Below are 26,353 nucleotides of genomic sequence, written 5' to 3'. Positions count from 1 at the left end.
TTGTAATACTCCCTCGGCGTTCCGGCCACCGGTAGTGCGCCTCAGTAGGGTGTTGCCTCGGTCTTACAGCACGACCCCTACTGGTATTCTCCTTATTGCCTTGATCTCGTTTCTCACTCAGCACAATCTATCTCGCCTCTGGTCCTTCCTTGGGCACCGCCGCTATCCTGAGCAGGCACGGTCCTGTTACGTTCGTTCAAGTTGCCAAGCCTCTGTCAGGATCCCACCCCTGACAGAGACCCTACTGTATCTTCCCCCACAACACCCTCTGCCACAAGGTGTTGCCTGGTTCCAACCCAGTCAGCTTTCTGACTAACTTCCTGCCTGACCCCCAGTTTACCCACTATGGTGGGGAGTGGCCTAGTGAATAGAACCCTTAGCTCCCCCCGGAGGCCCGGCTGTGAAATGTATTGGTGTCTGTGATACCTGATCAGATGAACTCCTTCAGTGCCATCAGACGCACCATAGCTCCCCATAGTGGCGGAGCCACAGTACTGCAACGACCAGGACTCTGGGGCGCTGCACTCCCCCCTGGTTAAACACAGTACTCCGGGACTGAGAAGAAAACAACAATACAAGTTAGCAAAAAGACTTACAGTTTTGTTGAGTGCAATAACAATACGTATATTTAAACAGAGCTTCCCTTTATGGGAGGTGAGGACACTTGAACGTTACAAACATGGTAAAATATCATAGCAACATGCTATAAATAACTTTCTTTTACCCAACCGGGTATTCTACTAAGTGCAAAATTGTTGAACAATAATTTAACATTGTCTTTAAGGACGTACACTCTGAATCCGCTAAAGACCTTCTTATAATCACATTATAAGGCAATTTAACTTTTACATTCTCCTTCTTTAAATCTGCAGGACCGCCTGTCCTAACGGCACCAGACCTACTGCCTCTCCTTTCTATGCAGGACCGCCCTGTTCAGCCCAGGCCTACTGCCCTTCCACCACTATACACAGTATAGAACATAACATTACTTTCAGTTTAAGAGCACTGAGCCATTTCTATATGGCTCCTAGGAGGACTCAGGGTTCACCTTCTATCCTCGTTGTCTATCAACATTATCAAACATTTCCTTTACAATTAACTAGTTGGATACATATAACTTTCTCATGTAAACATTATCATCACTTTCTTTCGTCAAAACATTATTGCCACCTGTCTTAAAGCAATATCACCATTTAAGTGCAACAAATGAACATCCCCTTTAAGAGGGGACCAAGTCTCTATGAGGTATCATATCTTCTCAAGCTACCAGTCCATACTCAGCAAAGGTTCCAGTGTGGTATCTTCACAAAGAGTCCTTTTTGAAGTAAAACCAGTAGGGAGCACCTTTAATAAGGTGCAAACTATATACAAGAAGTTTGTATCATGCATTGTTCATGATTCCAGCAGTTCTTTTCAACAGGAAACAAAAAGTAGAAAAATAACCAAAAAGCAATAGGGATCCGGGTCAACAAAGGGATCCCTTTAAGAGTTAACCCTGGACAGGTTTTAGCAGCAAAAAGCAGGGAAACAAACAGTTAACTATGTACAGTTTCAGGTTTCCGAGGTTTAGTTGAACGGCTTCCAGGGCTGCACCTGGCACTTAACCCTCCTTGGCCTGGGCAAAGTGAGGTCCAGGGTTACACCCAGTGCTGGACAAACACCGTTAATCCGTCTTTCATGTATGGTTAAATCATGCGCAGCGATGGAGGTCTGCGCAGCTTGAGTAGGGGCATTTGCTGCAGCAGAGGTAGCGGCTGCTGCAAGATCAGTCACTGGGATGGAGTCAGCAGTTGCGGCACTAGCAGTCACTGGAGTGGTGTCGGTCGTCAGGGCAGGGTCGTCCTTCATACCTGCTTCAGATGCGGTCCCTCCGGTGCCGATCTGCTCCGTCTCCGCTGGGGTCTGGAACACTGGTTGCGGGGCCTTGTGCTGCGACGTTGTCATCTCTGCTCGCAGCATCTCGCTTTCCGGCAGGGCCTTGCTTTCCAGCTTCGGAGCGCTGGGACTTCTTTCCTGCTCCGGACCAGATGAGACTGCCGACAGATGTCTGGTGAGGCTCCTGATGATGGCCTTTTTCCACCCGGCCTCAGTGCTCAGCTGCGTCCGCCGGGGTCGGTCACTGAGCTCGTCCACTCCGGCCTGCAGGAATTCAGCATCAGCGGTGGAGGCCTGGTTGCGGTGCCCCTCCGGGTGGCTGGGGGAGTCCTCTGCTCCGACCCCACGCTCCGGCTCCGGGCAGCTCGCCATGGCGTCCTCCATGTCGCTCACTTCTTCTTCCTGGTCCTTTTCCCGCTCTCTCCTTCGTGGGCGGTTTCGCTTTCTCTGTCTCTGCCCACCATTGAGGATCAGGAGGCGGATTTAGTCTGCTGACGGACACGTCCTCAAGGGGCCGAGATATTTAGACTGGGCGGCCATTGTCCTTCGCGCTCTTCAGCTTGTTCACGCCCACTTCTACGCCCTCCTTCTCCTGCGCTCTCCTCAGCGCTGTAATGGCGGCGGTTTTGGCGCGAACTTTTGGCGGCAAGTGGCAATCCACAGTCTTTGCAATAAAGTACAGTCCAAGCACAGTAAATCACAGTTCCAAGGCACACATGACCTGATTCTTCAGGCTTAAGTAGATCCTGTTCGTGACGCCAAGTTTGCAGCGCCCCCACTGCCGCAGGGCCGAGGGGTACCCGGTACCGGGCCTCTGAGTCTCTGCTCTGGGGTTGTCACGGTGGCTAAGCCCGGTCCGTGACCCTGCCGAGGGGCGTACAGTAAATAAGTATGACAGATGATGGTGGTGAAGCTGTAGTGGTGCGGTGCAGTAAATAACGAGGACACCAGGTTGCAGTCTCTTTACCTCTTTACTGAAGATCTCTGGGTCCTCAGTCCGGAATCCGGATAACCAGGCTGCGCAAGTCCGGCCGGTCCAATGGCACCTCCAGAGTTCTCTTTGCAGGTGGAAATCTGTGCCTTCCTTCTAGCGCTATGTGTTGCGGTCCTTCCCTGCTGTGCTTACAGAAAGTCCCCACAACTGTTGTGTCTGTTTCTTAAGTTCCCTCACAACTCGATTAGATGATGTTCTGCTAATCCTCCGTCCCTCCCTGATGTTACGGTTAGGACGGCACCCGTTTGACGGGTAGGCTCGGAGCTCTTCCGGGACCCTAGAGTCGCCTCTCTCCACAAGTTGCCCCCCAAGACTGCATAGGTGATTTAAGTTAGACAACCCGCCTTAGACTGACTGTCCTGCCGCTGTTTAGAGTATCGCTTGAAGCTGGATGTTGTAATACTCCCTCGGCGTTCCGGCCACCGGTAGTGCGCCTCAGTAGGGTGTTGCCTCGGTCTTACAGCACGACCCCTACTGGTATTCTCCTTCTTGCCTTGATCTCGTTTCTCACTCAGCACAATCTATCTCGCCTCTGGTCCTTCCTTGGGCACCGCCGCTATCCTGAGCAGGCACGGTCCCGTTACGTTCGTTCAAGTTGCCAAGCCTCTGTCAGGATCCCACCCCTGACAGAGACCCTACTGTATCTTCCCCCACAACACCCTCTGTCACAAGGTGTTGCCTGGTTCCAACCCAGTCAGCTTTCTGACTAACTTCCTGCCTGACCCCCAGTTTACCCACTATGGTGGGGAGTGGCCTAGTGAATAGAACCCTTAGCTCCCCCCGGAGGCCCGGCTGTGAAATGTATTGGTGTCTGTGATACCTGATCAGATGAACTCCTTCAGTGCCATCAGACGCACCATAGCTCCCCATAGTGGCGGAGCCACAGTACTGCAACGACCAGGACTCTGGGGCGCTGCACTACATCTAACTAAAGACATAGGATATATATCTGCATCTCCAGAGAAACCAGCATGACTGAAAAATCCAAACAAGTCAAGCTGGACAAAAACACAATAGATTGCACTGCACATAAAAGCACACTGCATGCGTGCTACAGAGAACCAAAACAAGGCACTTATCTGAGCTGAAATGACAGCAGGGCAGTGGAGCCAGACAGAGATGCAATCCCTCCAAGATACAATGGACAACTGGCAGGGATTGAAGGATCCTACAAACCTAAATACCTAATAGAGCAGCAATAAGCAGAAACACCTGCCCGGCCTATAATCCAGAGACCACAGCACTACCACTAACAACCACCGGAGAGAGCCCAAGAGCAGAATTCATAACAGGGTACACAGTTAACAATCCAACTTCTGGTGGCAACGGGCGGTCTCCGCTTCTGCCCGCTGAGTCCCTAGTCCATAACAGCCCCAGTGAAGAAAGCTGCAGGAGTCCCTGTAGCAAGCATGGGCTGATGTGCGCTGGCCAGCAAAGGGAACCGCACCTCAGTGTCCCGCAGCCGGCCCACACTCCTCCGTACAAGTGCAGTGCCCCAGAGTCCTGGTCGTTGCAGTACTGTCGCTCCGCTGCTAAGGGGAGTGATGGTATGTCTGATGGCACTAAAGGAGTTCACCTGACCAGGTATCACAGACACACATTACACTTCACACTCCGGCCACCAGGGGGAGTGGTTCTATCTAGTAGGCCGCTCCTCACACTCTGGTAAAACTGGGGGTTGGATAGGAAGTTAGTCAGAAAGTAGTTGGGAAGAGCTAGGGAGAGGACCTGTCAGGGGTGGGATCCTGGCAGAGTCCTAGAAAGAGACAGATCGTTATGGAGTTGTGCCTGTGCCTTACAGCGGCAGACTCCTAAGAAAGGACAAGAAGCGAGGTTTATTGTGGAGAAGTGAGGAACGGAAATACAGCAAAAGGGAGAGAACACCAGAAGGAGTCATGCCTCAAGATCAGCAACATCCTTCTGAGGCGCGTAGCCGGTGGCCGGAACGCCGAGAAAGTAAGAGACTCCATGCATTACTTTAAACTACGGCCGGGCAGTTAACCATAGGTTGGCTGTCACACCATTACACCTAACGAAGACAGCGGAGGCAAACTGTGGGAGAGGGGCATCCCTAGGGTCCCTATAAAATAGCTCCAGGCCTACCCCGTCATATGGGTGCGTCCCATCCATATCATCTGGGGGACAGAGAGAGAGAGAGAGACCAGAAATATACACGACAGTTGTGAGGACTATCCCGTGGTGCTCAGCAGGGAAGTACTACAACACACAGGCGCTAGAAGGTAGACACTGATTTCCACCTGCAAAGGGAACTCTGGATGTGCCTTCGGACCGGCCGGTTTATGCCAGCCCTGTTAGCAGTGCTCTGGATTGCGGACCCTGAAGCCTTCAGTAAAGAGGTAAAGAGACTGCAACCCTGTGTCCTCGTTATTCATTGCGACCTGCACCACGCACCATCACCTACAACTTTCATTGGACGCCCCTTAGCAGGGTCACGGCCCGGGTCTAGCCACCGTGACAACCCCAGAACTGAGACAGAGAGACCCGGTACCGAGTACCCCGCGGCCCTGCGTCTGGGGGCGCTCCAAACTTGGCGTCACGAACAGGATCTACTTAAGCCTGACGAGTCGGGTCATGTGTGCCTTGGAACTGTGATTGACCTGTGATTTATTGCAAAGACTGTGTGTTGCTATTTGCCGCCAAAATCCGCCATCGCCGCGCTCGAAGGGAGGAGCCATAGCTTCGTGGGCGGAGCCGGTCAAAAAGAGCGCAGAACCAGAAGACGCGGTAAAGCGACGATCCCGGAAGAGGAACACCAACTTCCAGCAGGTCAGCAGGGGGAAGGAGCGACCATGTCTGAATTGGGGGGAGCAGAGGCGGCGGTCGCAGCCGTAGACCCAGAGGCATCTCCGGCCCCCGCAGTAGACGCAGCCGCGGGCCTTGTACCACAGCCGTTTGCCGCAGAGCTCGCCGCCCCTATCCGCCAGCCGTAGGCTGCTGCGGCTACAACAGCCATAATGCCCTTCTCCATGCCGTACCTACCTGGAGCAGCCTGGCTCCCGCGATACTCTGGAGAGTCCCATACATTAACTGACTTTAAAGAGGGGATCTGCAGCCTGCTCGAGTTCTATACCCTGACAGAGCCTCAGAAAGTTCACATGATAACCGGCCAACTCTTTGGGGCGGCTCTGAGAGAAGTGAAGTCCTGGCCCACCGCGGATAAGAGAACTGCACAGCAGGTCTTTGCAAAGCTTAAAGCCACCTTTGACACCCGCACCGCTACAGAAATTAAGATGACTTTTTATGGGTGCAAACAGAGGCCGCAGGATAGCCTATGGGACTATGCCCTTAACCTCCAGGAGGCGCTGCGGGCCATCAAGCAGAGTGACCCCGGCAGCATGCAAGATGAAGATAAACTCCTGAAGGAGCGGTTCATTGAGGGGCTCCTGTGCAGCCACCAAAGGGGTCAACTGCACTTCCTGGCCATGCAGAACCCAGACCTGACTTTTGCGCAATTCAAGGATAAAGCCATCCAGGCACTACAAGATCGACAGTCCAGCCGTGCAGCGCCTCCCAGGCGTCCAGCTCTCACGTACCACCAGGAGGTGGCGTCGGATGCCCCAGTTGCCGCCGAGGCCGATGCCCAGAGCTTAGAGGATGATTCCCCTGCAGGACTCCGCCTCCAGATGCAGGAGCTGACCAAGAGCGTTGCTGCCCTAGCCTGGACTGTGCAGTCCCTACAGGAGGCCCCCAAGGAGAAGATCCAGCTGGCCTCCAGACCAGAGGATGTCCCCTGGATGCGACAGAGGAGGACTCCGCCGACCAGAGGCAGGGACGACGATCGCTTTCATCGGGACGGACGGCCTATCTGCCGCCGCTGTCACCAGGTGGGCCACCTTGCAAGGTACTGTCCTTTAAACGAGCAACCCCTGGGGCAAAGGGCCAACCCCCAGGAGTAGGACGATCAGGCCCGCAGCATTGGAGAGCCAAATACGTTGGAGGGCGACCAGTTCTTCCTGTTGTGATCGACGGTATCCCCATGAACGCTTTGCTGGACACCGGTTCTCAGGTGACGACTATGCCTTACGTGCTTTATAAACGGTATTGGGAGGACACCGATATTACTCGTGGCCCCGATGACGATTTCACCATAATAGCCAGTAATGGTCAGCCGTTGCCACAAGTGGGATATAAAGAGGTCACCATCAAAGTGGGGCGGGTGGAATTGAAGGCCCAAGTAATTGTGATTGTTGATATTGACCGCCGTGAGTGTAATCCCATGATGACCATTGGTACTAATGTTATAGAAAATTGTCTTGCAGAAGTTATTGTCCTATTACAACAGGTAGCAGAAACAGCTGGCTACAGTGAACAACGTGCCTTGCAGAAAGCAAGCTGGACTGACCGCAAATCTGAACCTATCCAAACACACTAGAAGTAGCCGGTGAACGTGCCTAAAATCCTAGACGTCTCGAGCCAGCCTGAGGAACTAACTACCCCTAGAGAGAGAGCAAGACCTCACTTGCCTCCAGAGAAATAATCCCCAAAGATATAGAAGCCCCCAACAAATAATTACGGTGAGGTAAGAGGAAGGCACATACACAGGGGTGAAAGCAGATTCAGCAAATGAGGCCCACTAATACTAGATAGCAGAAAATTGAAAAGGGGACTGTGCGGTCAGTAAAAAACCCTTACAAAATATCCACACTGAGATTTCCAGAACCCCCGCACCAACTAACGATGTGGGGGGAGAAACTTAGTCCCCTAGAGCAACCAGCAAGCGGGGAAATCACATTTTAGCAAGCTGGACAAGAAACATGATGAATGCTGATAATCAAAAAATGAACAAACAAAAACTTAGCTTGTCTTGGAGAGACTGGGAGCAAGGTAGTCACAAGGCATCTGAAGAGCACTGAATACAATGATAGCAGGCAAGGAACTGAGTATCCAGGTGAGCTAAATAGGAAACCAGCCAAGGATAACGAACCAGCTGATGCTGCCAACCTGCAGAAAGACAACACTACACAGTACCGCTTGTGACCACTAGAGGGAGTCCAAAAATAGAGTTCACAACAGTACCCCCCCTTGAGGAGGGGTCACCGAACCCTCATCAAGACCCCCAGGGTGATCAGGATGAGCCGCATGGAAGGCACGAACCAAATCGGCCGCATGAACATCAGAGGCGACAACCCAGGAATTATCTTCCTGACCATAGCCCTTCCACTTAACCAAATACTGAAGCCTCCGTCTAGAGATACGAGAATCCAAAATCTTCTCCACCACGTACTCCAATTCGCCCTCGACCAGCACCGGAGCAGGAGGCTCAACAGAAGGAACCACAGGTACCACATACCTCCACAACAAAGACCTATGGAACACATTATGAATGGCAAACGATGCTGGGAGATCCAAACGAAAAGACACCGGGTTAAGGATTTCCAAGATCTTATAAGGACCGATGAAGCGAGGCTTGAATTTAGGAGAGGAGACCTTCATAGGAACATACCGAGAAGACAGCCACACCAAATCCCCAACACGAAGTCGGGGACCCACACCGCGGCGGCGGTTGGCAAAGCGCTGAGCCTTCTCCTGTGACAACCTCAAATTGTCCACCACATGGTTCCAAATCTGCTGCAACCTATCCACCACAGAATCCACCCCAGGACAGTCAGAAGGCTCAACCTGACCCGAGGAAAAACGAGGATGGAAACCAGAATTGCAGAAAAAAGGCGAAACCAAAGTAGCAGAACTAGCCCGATTATTAAGGGCAAACTCGGCCAATGGCAAAAAAGTCACCCAATCATCCTGATCCGCAGAAACAAAACATCTCAAATAAGTTTCCAACGTCTGATTAGTTCGCTCGGTTTGGCCATTAGTCTGAGGATGGAAGGCCGACGAAAAAGACAAATCAATGCCCATCTTAGCACAAAAAGTCCGCCAAAACCTGGACACAAAATGGGATCCTCTATCAGACACAATATTTTCAGGAGTGCCGTGCAAGCGAACCACATTCTGAAAAAATAGAGGAACCAAATCGGAGGAAGAAGGCAACTTAGGCAAGGTGTCATGGTTCTCAATGGCAAGAGAACATAGTAAAGCATACAAAAAGGACTAGCTCTTGGAAGATGGGAACTCGAGCTGACTGTGAGCTAAACCTACCGCACAACTAACAGTGGCCGGGTAGCGTGCCTACGTTTTATCCCTAGACGCCCAGCGCCAGCCGGAGAACTGACTGACCCTAGCAGAGGAAAATACAGACCTGGCTTACCTCTAGAGAAATTTTCCCCAAAAGGCAGACAGTAGCCCCCACATATATTGTCGGTGATTTCAGAGGAAATTGACATACGAAGTATGAAGATAGGTTTAGCAAATTGAGGTCCGCTTACTAGATAGTAGGAAGACAGAAAAGGGAACTTCACAGTCAGCTGAAAACCCTTTCAAAACACCATCCTGAAATTACTTTAAGACTCTAATATCAACTCATGACACCAGAGTGGCAATTTCAGCTCACAAGAGCTTCCAGCCTCAGAAATAATCAATCACAGAGAACTGGAACAAAAATGCAAAACAAACTTAGGACTACAAGTCCAACTTAGCTGATAGTAGTCTAGGAGCAGGAACATGCAACAGAAAGGCTTCTGGTAACATTGTTGGCCGGCATAGAAATGACTGAGGAGCAAGGTTAAATAGAAAACTCCCACATCCTGATGGAAACAGGTGAACAGAGGAGATGAAGCACACAAGTGCAGTACCACCAGAAACCACCGGGGGAGCCCAGAAACCAAATTCACAACAGTCCCCCCCCCTCAAGGAGGGGGCACCGAACCCTCACCAGAACCACCAGGGCGATCAGGATGAGCCCTATGAAAGGCACGGACCAAATCGGAGGCATGAACATCAGAGGCTGTCACCCAAGAGTTATCCTCCTGACCGTAGCCCTTCCACTTGACCAGATACTGAAGTCTCCGTCTGGAAACACGGGAGTCCAAGATCTTCTCGACAACGTACTCCAACTCACCCTCAACCAACACCGGAGCAGGAGGCTCAACGGAAGGCACAACCGGTACCTCATACCTGCGCAACAATGACCGATGGAAGACATTATGAATAGAAAAAGATGCAGGGAGGTCCAAACGAAAGGACACAGGGTTAAGAATCTCCAATATCTTGTACGGGCCGATGAACCGAGGCTTAAACTTAGGAGAAGAAACCTTCATAGGAACAAAACGAGAAGATAACCACACCAAGTCCCCAACACAAAGACGAGGACCAACACGACGACGGCGGTTGGCAAAATGCTGAGTCTTCTCCTGGGACAACTTCAAATTGTCCACCACATGCCCCCAAATCTGATGCAACCTCTCCACCACAGCATCCACTCCAGGACAATCCGAAGACTCCACCTGACCGGAAGAGAAACGAGGATGAAACCCCGAATTACAGAAGAAAGGAGAAACCAAGGTGGCAGAACTAGCCCGATTATTGAGGGCAAACTCCGCCAAGGGCAAAAAGGCAACCCAATCATCCTGATCCGCAGACACAAAACACCTCAAATAAGTCTCCAAGGTCTGATTAGTCCGCTCGGTCTGGCCATTAGTCTGAGGGTGGAAAGCAGACGAAAAAGACAAATCAATGCCCATCCTAGCACAGAACGCTCGCCAAAATCTAGACACGAACTGGGTTCCCCTGTCAGAAACGATATTCTCTGGAATACCATGCAAGCGCACCACATTTTGAAAAAACAGAGGAACCAGCTCGGATGAGGAAGGCAATTTAGGCAAGGGAACCAAATGGACCATCTTAGAGAAACGGTCACACACCACCCAGATGACAGACATCTTCTGAGAAACAGGGAGATCAGAAATAAAATCCATGGAGATGTGAGTCCAAGGCCTCTTCGGAATAGGCAAGGATAACAACAATCCACTAGCCCGAGAACAACAAGGCTTGGCCCGAGCACAAACATCACAAGACTGCACAAAACCTCGCACATCTCGCGACAGGGAAGGCCACCAGAAGGACCTAGCCACCAAATCCCTGGTACCAAAGATTCCAGGATAACCTGCTAACGCAGAAGAATGGACCTCCGAGATGACTCTACTGGTCCAATCATCAGGAACAAACAATCTACCAGGCGGGCAACGATCAGGTCTATCCGCCTGAAACTCCTGCAAGACCCGTCGCAAATCTGGGGAAACAGCAGATAATATCACTCCATCCTTAAGGATACCTGTAGGTTCAGAATTACCAGGGGAATCAGGCTCAAAACTCCTAGAAAGGGCATCCGCCTTCACATTTTTAGAACCCGGTAGGTAAGAAACCACAAAATTAAACCGAGAGAAAAATAACGACCAGCGCGCCTGTCTAGGATTCAGGCGCCTGGCGGACTCAAGATAAATCAAATTCTTGTGGTCGGTCAATACCACCACCTGATGTCTAGCCCCCTCAAGCCAATGACGCCACTCCTCAAAAGCCCACTTCATAGCCAAGAGCTCCCGATTACCAATATCATAATTTCGCTCAGCGGGCGAAAACTTACGAGAAAAGAACGCACAAGGTCTCATCACGGAGCAGTCGGAACTTTTCTGCGACAAAACCGCCCCAGCTCCGATTTCTGAAGCGTCGACCTCAACCTGAAAAGGAAGAGTAACATCAGGCTGACGCAATACAGGGGCGGAAGAAAAGCGGCGCTTAAGCTCCCGAAAGGCCTCCACAGCAGCAGGGGACCACTCAGCAACATCAGCACCCTTCTTAGTCAAATCAGTCAACGGTTTAGCGACATCAGAAAAACCAGTTATAAATCGACGATAAAAATTAGCAAAGCCCAAAAACTTCTGAAGGCTCTTAAGAGAAGAGGGTTGCGTCCAATCACAAATAGCCTGAACCTTGACAGGGTCCATCTCAATGGAAGAGGGGGAAAAAATGTACCCCAAAAACGAAATCTTTTGAACCCCAAAAACGCAATTAGAACCCTTTACACACAAGGAATTAGAGCGCAAAACCTGAAAAACCCTCCTGACCTGTTGGACATGAGAGTCCCAGTCATCCGAAAAAATCAAAATATCATCCAGATACACAATCAAAAATTTATCCAAATATTCACGGAAAATGTCATGCATAAAGGACTGAAAGACTGAAGGGGCATTTGAAAGACCAAAAGGCATTACTAAATACTCAAAATGGCCCTCAGGCGTATTAAATGCGGTTTTCCACTCATCCCTCTGCTTAATTCGCACTAAATTATACGCCCCACGAAGATCAATCTTAGAGAACCACTTGGCCCCCTTTATTCGAGCAAACAAATCAGTAAGCAGTGGCAAAGGATACTGATATTTAACCGTGATTTTATTCAAAAGCCGATAATCAATACACGGCCTCAAAGAGCCATCTTTTTTAGATACAAAGAAAAAACCGGCTCCTAAGGGAGATGACGAAGGACGAATATGTCCCTTTTCCAAGGACTCCTTAATATACTCCCGCATAGCAGCATGTTCAGGCACAGATAGATTAAATAAACGACCCTTTGGAAACTTACTGCCCGGAATCAGATCTATAGTACAATCGCACTCTCTGTGCGGAGGTAGTGAACCAATTTTAGGCTCCTCAAAAACGTCACGATAATCAGATAAAAATTCCGGAATCTCAGAGGGAATAGATGACGAAATGGAAACCAAAGGTACGTCCCCATGAGTCCCCTTACATCCCCAGCTTAACACAGACATTGCTTTCCAGTCGAGGACTGGGTTATGAGATTGCAGCCATGGCAATCCAAGCACCAACACATCATGTAGATTATACAACACAAGGAAGCGAATAATCTCCTGGTGATCCGGATTAATACGCATATTTACTTGTGTCCAGTATTGTGGTTTATTACTAGCCAATGGCGTGGAGTCAATACCCTTCAGAGGTATAGGAACTTCCAGAGGCTCTAAATCAAACCCACAGCGTTTGGCAAAGGACCAATCCATAAGACTCAAAGCGGCGCCAGAGTCGACATAGGCGTCCGCGGTAATAGACGATAAAGAGCAAATCAGGGTCACAGATAGAATAAACTTAGACTGTAAAGTGCCAATTGAAACAGACTTATCAACCTTCTTAGTACGTTTAGAGCACGCTGATATAACATGAGTTGAATCACCACAATAGAAGCATAACCCATTTTTTCGCCTAAAATTCTGTCGTTCGCTTCTGGACAGAATTCTATCACATTGCATAATCTCAGGCGCCTTCTCAGTAGACACCGCCAAATGGTGCACAGGTTTGCGCTCCCGCAAACGCCGATCAATCTGAATAGCCATTGTCATGGACTCATTCAGACCTGTAGGCACAGGGAACCCCACCATAACATCCTTAATGGCATCAGAGAGACCCTCTCTGAAATTCGCCGCCAGGGCGCACTCATTCCACTGAGTAAGCACAGACCACTTACGAAATTTTTGGCAGTATATTTCAGCCTCATCTTGCCCTTGAGACAGGGCCATTAAGGCTTTTTCAGCCTGAATCTCTAAATGAGGTTCCTCATAAAGCAACCCCAAAGCCAGGAAAAACGCATCCACATTGAGCAACGCAGGATCCCCTGGTGCCAAAGCAAATGCCCAGTCCTGAGGGTCGCCCCGGAGCAAGGAAATTACAATCCTGACCTGCTGTGCAGGATCTCCAGCGGAGCGAGATCTCAGAGACAAAAATAATTTACAATTATGTTTGAAATTCTGGAAGCGAGATCTATCCCCGGAGAAAAATTCAGGTAAAGGAATTCTAGGTTCAGATATAGGAGCATGAATAACAAAATCCTGTAAACTTTGAACCTTCACAGCGAGATTATCCAAACCTGTAGCTAAACTCTGAGGATCCATATTAATCAGGTGAAATCAGAACCATTCAAGGATTAGAAGGAGAGAGAGACGAAGGCTGCAGTAAGCAGAGATGCAAGTGAATCAACTAATGAGCAAACTCAGGAAAAAAAAAAAAAAAATTCTCTGCAGAGTTCTTTTCTCTCCTTTCTTCTGCCAATTATTTAACCCTTGGCCGGCCAAACTGTCATGGTTCTCAATGGCAAGAGAACATAGTAAAGCATACAAAAAGGACTAGCTCTTGGAAGATGGGAACTCGAGCTGACTGTGAGCTAAACCTACCGCACAACTAACAGTGGCCGGGTAGCGTGCCTACGTTTTATCCCTAGACGCCCAGCGCCAGCCGGAGAACTGACTGACCCTAGCAGAGGAAAATACAGACCTGGCTTACCTCTAGAGAAATTTTCCCCAAAAGGCAGACAGTAGCCCCCACATATATTGTCGGTGATTTCAGAGGAGATTGACATACGAAGTATGAAGATAGGTTTAGCAAATTGAGGTCCGCTTACTAGATAGTAGGAAGACAGAAAAGGGAACTTCACAGTCAGCTGAAAACCCTTTCAAAACACCATCCTGAAATTACTTTAAGACTCTAATATCAACTCATGACACCAGAGTGGCAATTTCAGCTCACAAGAGCTTCCAGCCTCAGAAATAATCAATCACAGAGAACTGGAACAAAAATGCAAAACAAACTTAGGACTACAAGTCCAACTTAGCTGATAGTAGTCTAGGAGCAGGAACATGCAACAGAAAGGCTTCTGGTAACATTGTTGGCCGGCATAGAAATGACTGAGGAGCAAGGTTAAATAGAAAACTCCCACATCCTGATGGAAACAGGTGAACAGAGGAGATGAAGCACACAAGTGCAGTACCACCAGAAACCACCGGGGGAGCCCAGAAACCAAATTCACAACAGCAAGGGCACCAAATGGACCATCTTGGAAAAACGATCACACACCACCCAGATGACAGACATTTTCTGAGATACTGGAAGATCCAAAATAAAATCCATGGAAATGTGCGTCCAAGGCCTCTTCGGAACAGGCAAAGGCAAAAGCAAACCGCTGGCACGAGAACAGCAAGGCTTAGCCCGAGCACAAATCCCACAAGACTGCACAAAGGAACGCACATCCCGCGACAAGGAAGGCCACCAGAAGGACCTAGCCACCAAATCTCTGGTACCAAAAATCCCAGGATGACCCGCCAACACCGAAGAATGGACCTCGGAAATAACTCTGCGGGTCCATCTATCCGGGACAAACAGTCTCTCTGGTGGACAACGGTCAGGTCTATCCGCCTGAAATTTCTGCAGCACTCGTCGCAAATCTGGGGAAATGGCAGACAAAATCACTCCCTCTCTGAGAATACCAGCCGGCTCAGAAACTCCCGGAGAGTCAGGCACAAAACTCCTAGAAAGTGCATCAGCTTTCACGTTCTTCGAACCAGGCAGGTATGAGACCACGAAGTTGAAACGGGAGAAAAACAACGACCAACGAGCCTGTCTAGGATTCAGGCGCTTGGCAGATTCAAGATAAATCAGATTTTTGTGATCAGTCAAGACCACCACAGGATGTTTAGCTCCTTCGAGCCAATGTCGCCACTCCTCAAATGCCCACTTCATAGCCAACAACTCCCGATTACCAACATCATAATTCCGCTCGGCAGGCGAAAACTTTCTTGAAAAGAAAGCACATGGCTTCATCACAGAGCCATCAGAGCTTCTCTGCGACAAAACAGCCCCTGCTCCAATCTCAGAAGCATCAACCTCGACCTGGAAGGGGAGAGAGACATCTGGCTGACATAAGACTGGAGCTGAAGAAAACCGGTGCTTCAGCTCCCGAAAGGCCTCCACTGCAGGAGACCAATTAGTCACATCAGAACCCTTCTTGGTCAAATCCGTCAAAGGTTTAACCACGCTAGAAAAATTAGCGATGAAACAACGGTAAAAATTAGCAAAACCCAAGAACTTCTGAAGACTCTTAACAGACGTGGGCTGAGTCCAGTCATGAATAGCCTGGACCTTGACTGGGTCCATCTCCACAGTAGAAGGAGAAAAAAGAAAACCCAAAAAGGAGACCTTCTGTACTCCGAAGAGACATTTTGAGCCCTTCACAAATAAAGCATTAGCACGCAAGACCTGAAACACCATCCTGACCTGCTTCACATGAGACTCCCAATCATCAGAAAAGACCAAAATGTCATCCAGATAAACAATCATAAATTTATCCAGATATTCTCGGAAGATGTCATGCATGAAGGACTGAAACACAGAAGGAGCATTAGAAAGTCCAAAAGGCATCAATGCGCACAAGGTTATACGCACCACAGAGATCTATCTTGGTGAACCAACTGGCACCCTTAATCCGAGCAAACAAATCAGACAATAGTGGCAAAGGATACTGAAATTTGACTGTGATTTTATTCAGAAGACGATAATCTATACAAGGTCTCAAAGAACCGTCCTTCTTGGCCATAAAAAAAAATCCTGCACCAAGAGGGGAAGAGGATGGGCGAATATGTCCCTTCTCCAAAGACTCCTTTATATAACTCCACATCGCGGCATGCTCTGGTATAGACAGATTAAAAAGTCGTCCCTTAGGAAATTTACTACCAGGAATTAAATTTATAGCACAGTCACAATCCCTATGAGGGGGCAGGGCACTGGACCTGGGCTCATCAAATACATCCTGGTAGTCAGACAAAATCTCAGGGACCTCAGAAGGAGTGGAAGAAGCAATAGACACCAACGGAGCATCGCCATGAATTCCCTGACAACCCCAACTTGACAAAGACATAGCTTTCCAATCTAAAACTGGATTATGAGCCTGCAGCCATGGCAGACCCAAAACGACAACATCATGCAAATTATACAAAACAAGAAAGCGAATCACCTCCTGATGTACGGGAGTCATGCACATGGTCATTTGCGTCCAATACTGAGGCTTATTCTCAGCCAATGGCGTAGCATCAATTCCCCTCAGAGGAATAGGAAATTCCAAAGGCTCCAGGACAAAACCACAGCGCCTGGCAAACGACAAATCCATCAGATTCAGGGCAGCACCTGAATCCACAAAAGCCATAACCGGGTAGGACGACAAAGAACAAATCAAAGTAACAGACAAAATAAATTTAGGCTGTATAGTATCAATGGTGACAGGTTTAGCGAATTTTTTTAAGCGTTTAGAGCATGCTGAGATAACATGAGTAGAATCACCACAGTAAAAGCACAACCCATTTTTAACGTCTATGACTTTGTCGCTCAATTCTGGTCAGAGTTCGGTCACATTGCATAGACTCAGGTCTCTGTTCAGAAAATACCGCCAAAGGATGAGCAGATTTGCGCTCCCGCAAACGCCGATCAACCTGAATGGCTAAAGCCATAGAATCACTCAGACTTGTAGGGGTGGGAAACCCCACCATAACATTCTTAACGGCCTCAGAAAGACCTTCTCTGAAATTTGCAACCAGGGCACACTCATTCCATTGAGTAAGCACCGACCATTTCCGAAATTTTTGACAATACACCTCTGCTTCATCCTGACCTTGAGAGATAGCCAGCAACGCTTTTTCTGCCTGATTCTCAAGATTAGGCTCCTCATAAAGCAGTCCAAGAGCCAGAAAAAATGCATCTACATTAAGCAATGCAGGATCTCCTGGCACCAGAGAGAAAGCCCAATCTTGAGGGTCGCCACGCTACAAGGAGATAACAATTTTAACTTGCTGAGCGGAATCACCAGAGGAACGAGGTCTCAGAGATAGAAATAACTTACAATTATTCTTAAAATTTAGAAACCTAGATCTATCTCCAGAAAACAACTCAGGAATGGGTATCTTTGGTTCTGACATAGGGCTATGAATAACAAAATCCTGAATACTTTGCACCCGTGCAGTAAGATGATCCACACTAGAAGTCAGAGTCTGAACATTCATGTCTGCAGCTGAGCTCAAAACCACCCAGAGTTCAAGGGGATGAAAGAAGCTAAACAGACTGCAGCAAAGGAAAAGCAGGAGCAGAAAAAAAAAAAATGTACTCAGGTCTTCTTTTTAGCCCACTTCTGCGATGCATTAAACATTTTTTGGACTGCTATACTGTTATGATCCTTAGTGGTTGAGGATCACAAATTACTCCAGCTAAGTAACAAACATAGGACAAGCTCTAGGGAGGTGGCAAACTGGACTGACCGCAAATCTGAACCTATCCAAACACACTAGAAGTAGCCGGTGAACGTGCCTAAAATCCTAGACGTCTCGAGCCAGCCTGAGGAACTAACTACCCCTAGAGAGAGAGAAAGACCTCACTTGCCTCCAGAGAAATAATCCCCAAAGATATAGAAGCCCCCAACAAATAATAACGGTGAGGTAAGAGGAAGGCACATACACAGGGGTGAAAGCAGATTCAGCAAATGAGGCCCACTAATACTAGATAGCAGAAAATAGAAAAGGGGTCTGTGCGGTCAGTAAAAAACCCTTACAAAATATCCACACTGAGATTTCCAGAACCCCCGCACCAACTAACGATGTGGGGGGAGAAACTCAGTCCCCTAGAGCAACCAGCAAGCGGGGAAATCACATTTTAGCAAGCTGGACAAGAAACATGATGAATGCTGATAATCAAAAAATGAACAAACAAAAACTTAGCTTGTCTTGGAGAGACTGGGAGCAAGGTAGTCACAAGGCATCTGAAGAGCACTGAATACAATGATAGCAGGCAAGGAACTGAGTATCCAGGTGAGCTAAATAGGAAACCAGCCAAGGATAACGAACCAGCTGATGCTGCCAACCTGCAGAAAGACAACACTACACAGTACCGCTTGTGACCACTAGAGGGAGCCCAAAAATAGAGTTCACAACAGCCTTCACGACGCTGATGGGTCTTTGTGAATTCAACTACATGCCCTTCGGATTGTGCAATGCCCCGGGGACGTTCCAGAGGATGATGGAGTGCTGTCTGGGGCACAAGAACTTTGAAACTGAACTGCTGTATCTGGATGATGTCATCGTCTTCTCCAAGACCTACGAAGACCATCTGAAGCACCTGGCTGAGGTGTTTGAAGCCCTATCCAACTTTGGCTTAAAGGTGAAACCATCCAAATGCCACCTGCTGAAACCCAAAGTGCAGTATCTCGGCCATGTGGTGAGTGCTGAAGGAGTGGCCCCAGACCCTGACAAGGTTACGGTGATTAAGGACTGGCCGAAGCCCAGCAACCTCCATGAAGTCCAGCAGTTCCTCAGGTTGGTAGGCTATTACCGGAGGTTCATCAAGGACTTCACCAAGAAGGCCGCGCCATTGCAAGATCTGTTGGTGGGCCAATCCAAGAAGACCAAGGGGAAGAGTACCCCATTTGATTGGAACGAAGGACTGGAAGGATCATTCACTTGCTTGAAGATGGCGCTGACGGGAGAAGAGGTACTGGCCTACCCTGAGTATGATCAACCGTTTGTACTGTATACGGATACCAGCAACGTAGGACTGGGAGCTGTGTTGTCCCAGGTCCAGAAAGGCAAGGAGAGGGTAATCGCTTACGCCAGCAGGAAACTTCGTCCCACGGAAAGGAACCCTGACAACTACAGTTCCTTCAAGCTGGAATTCCTCGCCATCGTTTGGGCAGTGACAGAGAGGTTCAAGCACTACCTGGCCTCAGCAAAATTTACCATCTTCACGGATAACAATCCACTAACGCACTTGGACACAGCAAAACTCGGGGCCTTGGAACAGCGGTGGATGGCCCGGCTGTCCAATTATGACTTCACCATCAAGTACCGGGCAGGTCGCAAGAATGCGAATGCCGATGCTTTGTCCCGGATGCCCAATTTGCCAGAAACGGGGGAGGACCTGGAGAAACTTGAAGAAGTAGAACTGCCCGCTTTCCATCGCCCCAAAGCCACTGAATGCTCCCATCATGTGAAGAACAGGCACAGAAACAACCAGGATGCCACGCTGAATCCCCTGCCTCACCATGGGTGGGCAGAGACCCAGGATGGTGACCTCGCGGTCCGTCGGGTGAAAGAGCTCCTGACGCAGGCAGGTTTGCATCCCGGCCCGGATGATCCACAAGAAACACAACAGCTGTGGAAGGGGAGAGGCAAACTGTTTGTTCACGATGGTAAGCTGTGCCGAAGAAGTATCGACCCCCGCACTCACGAATTGGTATGGCAGATAGTGGTTCTGAGGCAAGATGCGCCGATGGTTCTGGGAGCGTACCACAATGGGGCTGGACACTTCGGGTGGAGGAAGTTAGAGAGACTACTCCGAGGGAGATTCTATTGGATTGGCATGAAAAGAGCCATCGAGAAGTGGTGTCAGGAGTGTGGCCCGTGCAGCCTACGCAGGAAGGACCGTGACAGCCACGGGCTCCTTTGCAGCCCATCATCACCAAACGGCCGCTAGAACTGGTCGCGCTGGACCACGTGAAGCTGACACCTAGCCGGTCGGGCTATAGTTATGCTCTCACCATCGTGGATCACTATTCCAGGTTCCTGGTGGTTGTACCTGTCAAGGATCTAACGGCCAGGACGGCCGCCAAAACCTTCCAGCAGTACTTCTGTAGGCCCCATGGGTATCCGGAGAAGGTACTGACCGATCAGGGACCAGCGTTTGAGGCAGAGGTGTTCCAGGAGTTCTGCAATCTGTACGGGTGTAAGAAGATCAGAACCACACCGTACCATCCCCAAACCAACGGGATGTGTGAAAAGATGAACCAAGTGGTGATCGACTTACTGAAGACCTTGCCTGTAGAAGAGCGGAACTTGTGGCCAACAAAATTGCCCGACCTGGTAGACATGTACAACCACATCCCAGTGAATTCTACCAACTGCACTCCGGCGTACCTGATGCGAGGAAGGTCTAGCAAGTTGCCTGTTGATCTGGACATGGGGGTTCTGACCCCCGAAGATACCTCGCCGGATGCCGATTGGGATACGGAGAGGCAGCAAAGGTACCGCAAAGTACAGGAATGCGTGGAAAGAAGTCTCGCTCACGCCAGGCAAAAACAGGAAAGGGACTACAACCAGCATGCTCCTGCGATTCCCTTGCCACCTGGCGAGCAGGTACTCAAGTGGAAGAGAAGGCTACACAAACTTGACGACCAATGGGAAGCGGAACCGTATACCATCCTGCCGTCCGATTTCGACAATACCAAAGTCTGTCTCATCAGCAAAGATGGAGGGGAAACCTCAACGGCAATATCCAGAGACCACCTTAAGGTATGCCCCGATAAGTTGAGGGAGAAGGAAACAGGTCCAAGAGCCTCTCCACCTGCAGAAGAGGAGAAAATTATACACACTGTCCTTGGTGATTTTCCCCAGTCTTGGACCAAATAAATCAGGCCATCATGGTACCGGTCTTAACGTTTCGTCAACCGAACCCGCCTGGACTAGACGTGGTGCCAGATCCTCCGGACCCGCAATCACCACAGACCCCGCCGGACGATGCCATGCCCACCGTCGGGCCGGCGGAGCCACCCTCTGCTATCGGCGAATCTGCCGTACCCACTGATGGTAGCAGCAGCTCTGAGAGATCCAGTATGCCAGTGCTACCCAGACTCACTAGAAGTGTAGCTAGAAGGCAGTGCACTACACCAGTGGTAGCAAGCATAGCCAGCCCTGCTAGGCCAATAACAACCCCCGCACTACGGAGGTCTATACATAGCACCAAGAATCAGACTCCCCTTCGCTACAAAACTTGGAGGTACTAACTAAAGTTGCTAATTTTGTTTGTGTAAATATCCTTGTTACAAGTTTAAAAATGGACAACGGAGCAGTGGATAGTGAATTGCTCCAAAACTTTCAAAAGGGACCCCTTTGTTTACCCGGGGTCCCTGCTGTTTTAAAGTTACAACCACTGAACTGAGAGTCATAAACTGTGCATGACCAAACTTTTGCAACGTTCAAGTGTTCTCATCTCCCGTAAAGGGAAGCACTGTTTAGTTTACTTGTTTCATGCATTTCAAAAGTTTGTATGTTTGTTGTTAACATGTATTGTTGTTTTTCTTTTCACAGTCCGGGAGTACTGGATTTAACCGGGGGGGGGGGGGGGGAGTGCAGCGCCCCAGAGTCCTGGTCGTTGCAGTACTGTCGCTCCGCCGCTAAGGGGAGTGATGGTATGTCTGATGGCACTAAAGGAGTTCATCTGACCAGGTATCACAGTCACACATTACACTTCACACTCCGGCCACCAGGGGGAGTGGTTCTATCTAGTAGGCCGCTCCTCACACTCTGGTAAAACTGGGGGTTGGATAGGAAGTTAGTCAGAAAGTAGTTGGGAAGAGCTAGGGAGAGGACCTGTCAGGGGTGGGATCTTGGCAGAGTCCTAGAAAGAGACAGATCGTTACGGAGTTGTGCCTGTGCCTTACAGCAGCAGACTCCCAAGAAAGGACAAGAAGCGAGGTTTATTGTGGAGAAGTGAGGAACGGAAATACAGCAAAAGGGAGAGAACACCAGGAGTCGTGCCTCAAGATCAGCAACATCCTTCTGAGGCGCATAGCCGGTGGCCGGAACGCCGAGAAAGTAAGAGACTCCACGCATTACTTTAAACTACGGCCGGGCAGTTAACCATAGGTTGACTGTCTCACCATTACACCTAACGAAGACAACGGAGGCAAACTGTGGGAGAGGGGCATCCCTAGGGTCCCTATAAAATAGCTCCAGGCCTACCCCGTCATACGGGTGCGTCCTATCCACATCATCTGGGGGACAAAGAGAGAGAGAGAGACCAGAAATATACACGACAGTTGTGAGGACTATCCTGTGGTGCTCAGCAGGGAAGTACTACAACACCCAGGCGCTAGAAGGTAGACACTGATTTCCACCTGCAAAGGGAACTCTGGAGGTGCCTTCGGACCGGCCGGTCTCAGCCAGCCCTGTTAGCAGTGCTCTGGATTGCGGACCCTGAAGCCTTCAGTAAAGAGGTAAAGAGACTGCAACCCTGTGTCCTCGTTATTCATTGCGACCTGCACCATGCACCACCACCTACAACTTTCATTGGACGCCCCTTAGCAGGGTCACGGCCCGGGTCTAGCCACCGTGACAGCCCCAGAACTGAGACAGAGAGACCCGGTACCGAGTACCCCGCGGCCCTGCGTCTGGGGGCGCTCCACAAGTGCTGCCCTAGGTTTATCCGGACACACAGCGCTCTCCACCGTCACTGTCCTGCTGGAGCATGCGGGTCTCGGCGCTGCTGCTCTGGGTGCGGAGATTTTGCTCTCCGTCCTCTCGATCAGCGGTGGAAGGTGGACTGTCTCTCTTTTCCCTGGAAGGGCATGTTGTTTTATGTGTTTCCTCCAATTCCATTGATTATAAAGGTGCTGATCAAGACCAGACAAGAGGAATCAGAGGCGATCTTAAAGGGAACCTGTCACCTGAATTTGGCGGGACAGGTTTGCGGTCATATGGGCGGGGTTTTCGGGTGTTTGATTCACCCTTTCCTTACCCGCTGGCTGCATGCTGGCCGCAATATTGGATTGAAGTTCATGCTATGTCCTCCGCAGTACATGCCTGCGCAAGGCAATCTTGCCTTGCGCACGCGCAGTATGCTTTGCCCAACTGCGGGCAAAGCCTAAAACCATTAGTGCACATGCGCCGGCGCACTATGTCCCGGAACACAGCGAAATACTTCCAGGACATAGTGCGCCGGCGCATGCGCACTAATGCTTTTCGGCTTTGCCCGCAGTTGGGCAAAGCATACTGCGCGTGCGCAAGGCATGATTGCCTTGCGCAGGCGTGTACTACGGAGGACACAGCATGAACTTCAATCCAATATTGTGGCCAGCATGCAGCCAGCAGGTAAGGAAAGGGTGAATCAAACACCCGAAAACCCCGCCCATATGACTGCAACCCTGTCCCGCCAAATTCAGGTGACAGGTTCCCTTTAATCCTTCCGTTTTGACCTTGAAGAGCCTGGTTTCCACTTCTTTGGCATTTATTGAAGGGCAGGTACTAGAAGTTACCTCTCCTGCCAGACCTACTGATATTACAGAGCAACTATTATCCAGATCCTGCCAGATTACACCTGAAGGCATGGAGAAGATCTAGTGTCTCAGGGCCTATCGGATCAGGTTATTGCAATGTTATCTGTTGCCAGAATGACAACTACACAAAAGGTCTATTCCAGAATATGGAAAATCTATTCTGCCTGGTGTTCTTCGAAGCAGCTCGATCAGAAACCTCTAGCTTCCATTCTGGAGTTTCTCCAACCAGGATCCGAGAAGGGTTTAAAGCTTTACACGCTAAATTCTCCACAGTCAGTGCCTGTCTGAAATGTTTATTTTCAGGTCACCACCCTATATGCACATCCCTTTGTAGCTCCGGTGCCCTCGTGGCATCTAGCATTGACGCTGTGATTCTTGTAGGAGCCATCAGATCTGACTATTAAATATCTGTCATTGAAGACAGTTTCTGGTAGCTGTTCCAACCACTAAACGTCTGGGGGACATGCAAGCTTTGTCGTCATGGGAGCCTTAATTACGCATCTTCCCGCATCATATTGCCCTCAGGCTTAAGACAGAATTTATTTCTAAGGTCAATTTGGCCTTCAGCATCAATCAGGAGGCGATTCTGCCCATCTTTTTCCCTAATCCAATAGGGGGACGAGCAACAATGTTTACATTTGTTAGATCTCTGGAGAATCCTCCTCCTTTTCCTTCAGAAGTCTCAAGTTTTCAGAAAGGATGAAAACGTGGAGTTTGGTGGTACAAACCAAGGCAAAAAAGTCAGTAAGGGTACATGGTCAAGATGGATCAAAGGCCTAATTTGAAATACTTACCTACAAAATCACCAAAATCCTCGGCTTCCTGTCAGGGCTCACTCCAGAGCTATCTCCGCTTTTTGGGCTAAGGTTGCACAAGTTCCACTAGAAGACATCTGTAGAGCAGCCACCTGGTTGTCTATGTCCACCTTTGTGGGGCATTAAAAATTCTGTTTATTGCCTTACAAATCCCATTACGTGCTGCTGTAGGACGTCCAGGAAAGTCTCAAATTTACTCGCCTGAAATGTTCATTTCTTAGAGTCCGTAGGCAACACAGACTTGCAAATATATGCATGATGTGTCGTTTCCTTGCTCCCTTTATGGGACCAAGTACGGGAGTGGTCAGTTTGATGTGGTGAATTATTTAATTGCTTATTAATCCATCTTCTGTTCCAGCCAAGGGTAAAGTGTTAACCCATTATGTTCCGCCTATGGACTCCACGAAATGAACATTTCAGGCGAGTAAATGTTAGGGTACCGTCACACAGTGCCATTTTCATCGCTACGACGGCACGATTCGTGACGTTCTAGCGATATCGTTACGATATCGTAGTGTCTGACACGATACTGCGATCCGGATCCCCGCTGAGAATCGTACATCGTAGCAGATCGTTTGAAACTTTCTTTCGTCGTCTAGTGTCCCGCTGTGGCGGCATGATTGCATCGTGTGACACAGGTTGTATATGATGTGCGCACAGTAACCAACGGCTTCTACATCGCAAATACGTCATGAAATTATCGCTCCAGTGCCGTGTATTGCAACGTGTGACCGCAGTCTACGACGCTGGAGCGATAATCATACGACGCTGCAACGTCACGCATCGTGCCGTCGTAGCGATGAAAATGGCACTGTGTGACGGTACCCTTAGACTTTATGAATGTTCTATCTAATCTTCAGTATCAGGCCTCCAACCTTCTATGGTGTGATCCAGGATTCACTGATCAATGTTCCTTCAGGCACTAAAGATAAGCAGCTTGTCACCGTGACCTGGAAATGTCACCAGTCAGCATTGGAAAACAAGTCTACAATGGGATCATTCATAGACGTGCCATACAGTGCAAATCAAAGAGTAAAAACTGATAAAATGAAAGCACAAGCTGGAAATCTGAGACGACATCCCCGAGAGATTCTGGTGGCACCTCCAGTTCATATGGGGTATGCCACCATCATGGCACTGCGCAGACGCCAATGGAGACGTCTCTGCGAGTCAAACGCAAACTTATTTAATTCACCCGTAATGGAATCCCTCTAAAATCCCCACTGGCTCAGTTATTGTCTCATTAGTTCAGAAGATAATCTACTTATTACACTGGCCATTCACTACAGTATGATGATGACCTGGTAAAGCTGAACTATAGAGCAGGGGTCTCCAACTCGACCGTATAAATGGGCCACACATAGAAAAAAAAAATTGCCGCTAACAAGCCGCACTCCTTGCGGGGTGAGATGACATTTTCTAGGATTTTTCTTTTTTATGTGACTTTTTATTCCATTTTTTTGTGTGTCAGTATAATGAAAAACCTACAGTTGTCATTTTTTTTAATGTTCGTTATATCTGGGTTATAGTAGTTTTGTAGCTTTAGTTGTTCCGGATGCGGCGATACCATACGTGTACTTTTTTTTTTCGTTTTCTTTAATATTTACATAAAACAGCATTTTTAGTGGTGAAATATTTTTTTAAAAATTCTAACTTTTTTTTTTCTTTTTCACTTAGTCCTTATACGGGACTAATCTAATATCCCACTGATATTATATCTGTCAGTGTAACAGACACTTGCCTGATAAACCCCGTTTATTAGTTCTTGCAACTACCAGACTCACGAGGTGCAGATAGACTTAAAGAGGGCGTCCCCTTCCCTGAAATACCCAACTAGATACCTGTCACTATTGACATGTATGGAAGGGATTACATGGCTGCAATCGGTGC

This window comes from Ranitomeya variabilis, chromosome 2 (genome assembly GCF_051348905.1).
Source record: "Ranitomeya variabilis isolate aRanVar5 chromosome 2, aRanVar5.hap1, whole genome shotgun sequence".
Classification (NCBI taxonomy): domain Eukaryota; kingdom Metazoa; phylum Chordata; class Amphibia; order Anura; family Dendrobatidae; genus Ranitomeya; species Ranitomeya variabilis.
The sequence above is the reverse complement of the archived record's forward strand: the minus strand, read 5'-3'. Positions refer to the sequence as shown.